Consider the following 5,470-nt stretch of genomic DNA (forward strand, 5'->3'; position numbering starts at 1 on the left):
AGAGTGAACCCAGAGCTTTTGCCCTGATCTATGTTTTCAAGCCCTTGAAAAAAATTTCTAGAAGGTCTCACCAAGTAGCCCAGGCTGGAGCTCACCTGTGACCTCCTGCCTCAGCCTTCTTCGCTGGGATCCAGCTCAGGAGGAGGGAGGGTCACCACAGGAATCTTTACAATAAAGATTTTCACTTGAAAAAAAAAAAAAGAGTTGTAGCTGAAATCAATAAAGTTGGTAAGTAGTTATGTTTAAGAAAGGGCTATGTGCTCGCTTCGGCAGCACATATACTCAAATTGGAACGACACAGAGAAGATTAGCATGGCCCCTGCTCAAGGACAACATGCAAATTCGTGAAGCGTTCCATATTTTTTCTTAATGAATAAAGTGATTTGTTCTAATGGTGTTTGTAAATAGGATATCATGTCCGCATCTTGTACAGCAATTAACCACTAAGAAGAATGTATGCAATGTGTTAATTATTGAAACTGTCCTACCAATTTGATTTGAAACTGTCTCATTGCTATTTGTTTCTCAATAAAATTATAGGGGAAAAAAAAGAAAAAAAAAATCTTGTATATCCAGTCTCCAGAACTTCAAGAAAGCCAGTTTCTGTTGAGTAAGCCACCCAGTCTATGGAATTTCATTATAGCAACTGTCATGGCTTGGGATTTTTGCAAGGGGAACAATACAATACAGGAAACGTTTTATAATCACCAAAAAGAAAAAAAATCATATACAAAGAGTGCAGGAAATCTCTCCAAAACCAAAGACAAAAGAATCCAGCTGAAGGCGTGGATCCTGTGATAATGTTCTGCATGAGTCCACCCAAAGACCTAGAGCTCATAACAATGCCTCCCACAAGTCCAACTGGAGGCCAAGAGCCCACAACAGAGTCTCATGCAGGTCCACGTCACAGGCCTGGGATGGCAAGGCCCAAAGCTTATGGCAGAAGCTTGAAAGTCTGTGCTAGCAGGCTGAGGGATCTGAACTAGAGCTCGGAAGTCATGCTCAAGATAAGAACCAGAGCTCCCCCAAAGGTACGACAGCCACCCTCAGCAGCAGTGAGGGTCTAAGCTCCTCTGGCAATGAGGAAAGCTGAGTTCCCATCGCGAAAGCCAGCGTGACAACTTTCTCCACAAGGCTGAGTAGTGCATCATCTTCCCCTCTGGAGCCAGACAGAGAGGACCAGAGCTCCCTGCAAATGAACCGTAGCCACTTTCAGTGACAGCAAAGGTCCCGAGCTCCTCCTCTGACAAGAACAGCCAAGTTCACCAGGAAAGCCAGCATGACAAGGTCAACCAGCAGGACAGCCCAGGAGAACCAATGGCTTCCAACAGCTCCAACAGCTTCTCCAAACAGCTTGCCCAATACCTTTCCAACAGCTTCTCCAGTTCTGCCTCTTATGCTGCTGGCAACAGCCCTCAGGTGGGCTTCCCCCACCCAGCACCATACTGGTTCAACTCAGCTAGGTGTAACAAGTTGACTCCCAATTAGCAATCCACTACAGCAATGCCCTCTAACACATATTTTATCATAAAAATAATCTTAGTATCCAGTGTAGAGTATGGAATGAACACAAGAGCTTAGTGTGTTCTTGTCCCCAGATATGACCATGGTAAGCAGCTTCTTATTCTGATACAAATTATCAATACCTATGTAATTACAAGCATGTATCCTTTCTGCAAACAAATCCCAGATGGATTCATGCCATATATATTGCTATACACTGTAGGTTTTAACATAAAAATAGTCCTTTGGAGATCATTGTTTATCAGTCGGATGATCCTATGTTCCAGTTTATCTGAGACAGTCTGTTACGCCCTCTGTCCTATATAATTAACAATAAGATCCCTTATGCTGTCAAAAATCTGGTTAGGATAAATCTTGTGGCCATTCTACTTGTCGACCAAAATGGACCTGCCTGCCTTTTTGCTTTTACTAAGTTCCAAGGGATGTCATACTCTTGTTGCCTCAAATGTAATGCGTCGTCTATGGAGAATGCTGACATCTTTTCTAGTTTCTGGCTGGAGGAAACTCTAGCAGGATGTCTCCCCTTGGTCATCTTTGAGCTCTTGGGTGTGAGCATGTCCTGAAAATTGCTGATCAGATCTGTGCTCTCTATACTTTTTTTCTGTAAAATAGTATTTTTATTTGCTTTTTGATTGAGGTTTAATATCCTACTCCATGAGTATGTTATGATTATCTACCCACTTTTGATATTTTGAACTCTACCCAAATCCTTCTCCCAAAGAAAGGTCCTTTGGATAGAGGAGCTGGCCTGCATAGATGATGACTTCCTGCCCTCCATTCTGGCCCAGGTCCTCTTGCCCCTCTTCTCTGGACTTTTGTGGGACCCGCTCACTGCCCCGCTAGCAGATACAGTGAATTCCTGTCCAGTTTCTTCTGTTTTCTCCAGGTACCGGGCTTCTTCTTCTTCTCCAGGTACCCAGTGGCTCCCCAGCTGCTGCCAAGGCTAGGTGGCAGTAGGCGCCTTCTGAGCCTTCACTCCCTCTCCTGTCCTCACGTGAATCCACTGCGCTGCAAGCCCTCTTCCATTTCCATCTTCCCCGTTGGACCGCATATTAGTTTCCTGTTGCTGCTATAGCATATTACCTCAAACTTAGTGACCTAAAACAGCATCACGTTGCTACCTTACGGTCCCAGAAGTCAGAAGAGGTTGAAATGGTTCTCAGCGGTGTCCGCAGGGCTTTGCTCCTTCCAAGGCCCTAGGGGAGAATCCTTTGTGGTCTTTCCCACTTTCTAGGGCTACCTTCTCTCCTTGCCATGTGACCCCTTCCTGCATCTCTAAAGTCATCAAGGGCTGGTTGAGACCTCTCACATGTCGTCACTGTCCTATTTTTCTGGATCCCTCTTTCACACTTAAGGAGCCCAGCAATCACACTGGACCCACCCCATAATCCAGGATAAGTTCCTTGTCTTAAATCCAGTTGATCAGCAACCCTAAGGCTACCTGCAACCTTAATTCCCCCTTGCCAGGAGAAGCAGTATAGTCACAGCATCACGAGGACAAGGACCTGGACATCTTTGGAGCCAACCATGGCCTCTCAGCTCTGAAGGTAGAAAGTACATCTCATCATTCCTGATGCATTTCAGTCTTGGCATGTGGTGAGTGCTCAGTAACTGGATACCAGTGGTCGCCTTGCTTCTTGCCTGTGCCTGTCTTACAGGTTGGCTGGAGAGGGTCCTCGAGTACTCCCAGAAAGCATGCTGTTGTTGTCCTCCTCCTCTCCTCTGCTGCAAGCTCCTGTCCCAGAAGCACCATTTCTGAGGATATTGAATGACAGGTGCTTCAAGGCAGGGACTGCCCACCCATCCACCTATCCCTGATCCCGGGCCAGGCACACTCTTGAAATTCTGTGCATGTGTGTTGGGTGGGTTAGGACCCCCACTCAGGCAGAAATGCTGAGAGCAATGTGTCCAGCAGGCCTAGGGTAGGAGAAAGAGCCAGAAGCCAGCGCGGTGGCTGGGGAGGCAGACAACATAATGTCGGCCAGGTCAGCAGAGACCAGGAGATCTCAGATTTGGGAGTCAGGTCCGGCAGGAAGTCACTATGGGCAGACAGGCCAGCCCAACAAGGACAGAAAGAAAGGCACAGGGACCAGGTGAGTTCCAGATCCTGAGTGCAGGGTGAGTTGCAACTGAAGTGGACATCAGACACTGCAGGAGACAGCAGCATGCCTAACCCAGGCCATGTCCTGGGCAGGGCCCCAGGGTCTTTCCTCTCTAGGGAGGATGGGCTCACCATGGCCCCTGGACAAGGGGTGCTGCCCATGACTCAGAAACAGTGGCTTTGGGGACCTCTTGTCTGTCTGTAGGTTTGGCAACCAGACATGATCTGGGGACAGTCAGTCCACCCAGCCCAAATCACAGCAGACACAGGCTGAATACGGTGGTCTCCCCCAATGCCTTGGCAGACTCACAGTCCCAGCAAGTCGTGTTCTGCACAACTAACTATTACACATGACGGCAGACAGGCCAAAGGGCTGCCAACCTGGAGCTTAAGAGAAAGTCCCAGCTATCGTTCTCAGTAGGCTTGTGTGGCAGACTTTATTTCTTCCACTTTTTAATAAGAAATATGAGGCTCAGAGAGGGCAGGTAAGTTGCCCATGGTCACGCAGCTGCTAAGTGGTAGATCCAGGTTACAAAATCCAATTGCTCTTAATTTTAAACTCTGCATTGCTAGATGCTATTTGGTAGAAACAGAAGGCATTTTTTCTATATTTCTACACACAACACTAGGCATATACTAGGCATGTAGCAAATGCTTTCCAAATGGAGCACTTCTTTAAAGTATATTTAATTCTCACATTGCTGTACTTTGTACATCCTTGTATTTTAGCTCTAATTAAGCTCCTAGGAGAATTCATGTATTTCGTTCGTTTCAAATCAGACCTGAAAGAGGGTGATTTTGTTGTTTCTGAGCTTGCTTAGTTACTGAACCACGAGCCCCTAAGAGGCAGGAGTGATCCCCTCCATACCTTATCCTGATCCACAGTGGGCACCCCATGGCTGTGGGCTTGCAGGAGGGACGCTCTATGCTCAGTGCCCTAAGGAGGTGACAAAGAAAAGCTGGGCTGGAATAGCCAGGCCTGTTTTATTCTTTATTCTTCTCAGCATGTGCAAGTGCCTGGTGCGTCTGAAGTGCTCATAGCATTGGCTGAATAAGTGGATGAGTGGCTCCAGCCTCCTCCCTTGCTCTTGTGTTAACGGCCCAATTCCATCCACCCTGGGTCCTTCTGGAGCCAGAAGGGAGCTTGTGTTACATGCTGGGGACCCTCCAAGTCTGAGGAATTTCACTGTGTCTCCAGAACACCCCTGTCTCCAGAGAAATGACATTGCAGTTCCAAGCAGTTGTACCATAGTCGTAAACACAAGCACAAAGGGATGGATACAAGCCACCACAACAGGGTGAGCAGGCAGGTAAGCTCACTGCACCAGTCAGGAGTATTTCCAAATAAACTCAAAGGGGCATTACACCTGCTCCGGATTCTGCCAAAAGAAGAGAAAGCATATTCAAGAAAGGCACGCTGGCACCAAGAGGGAACCCAATGGGGCCAGACTGGACGCTCCCTGCAGGAAAAGGGATGCCTGGATTAGCAGCAGAAGGAGGCAGCCCTAATTCTCCTGCATTCCCGGCCATTCCTGCATGGCCAATGAGTCACCCAGCTCAGACTCCTTCCATAGCTGTAACCAGAGATAACGGAGCTAAAAAGTGACCTTCTCCAGGGATGCTATGCGCTCTTCACACATGAGCTCAGGAATCCCCCACAGTCTTGAGGAGCAGCTTTGCCAGGACAGGGAGGCGGCCGAGGGTCTAAGCCACCCAGGTAGACAACAGAAAGGTTAACGCAAGCTCAGGACCAAGGTGGAGGCCAGGAAGTCCAGGGCCAACCCTCAAGGGCCTGCCCTGTCCCCAGTCCTTACTTAGACTGGTGGATGCCAAACATACATCAGA

General features: G+C 47.9%; 1 non-coding gene across 1 annotated transcript; it reads left to right on the plus strand.

Annotated features, from left to right (window-relative positions):
* Positions 1 to 257: 257 nt before the first annotated feature.
* LOC111815515 lies at positions 258 to 364 on the plus strand. The gene has a single exon (XR_002820198.1). It is a non-coding gene; the product is annotated as a U6 spliceosomal RNA (small nuclear RNA).
* The last annotated feature ends 5,106 nt before the right edge of the window (positions 365 to 5,470 follow it).

This window comes from Octodon degus, unplaced genomic scaffold (genome assembly GCF_000260255.1).
Source record: "Octodon degus isolate 3935 unplaced genomic scaffold, OctDeg1.0 scaffold00017, whole genome shotgun sequence".
Lineage (NCBI taxonomy): Eukaryota > Metazoa > Chordata > Mammalia > Rodentia > Octodontidae > Octodon > Octodon degus.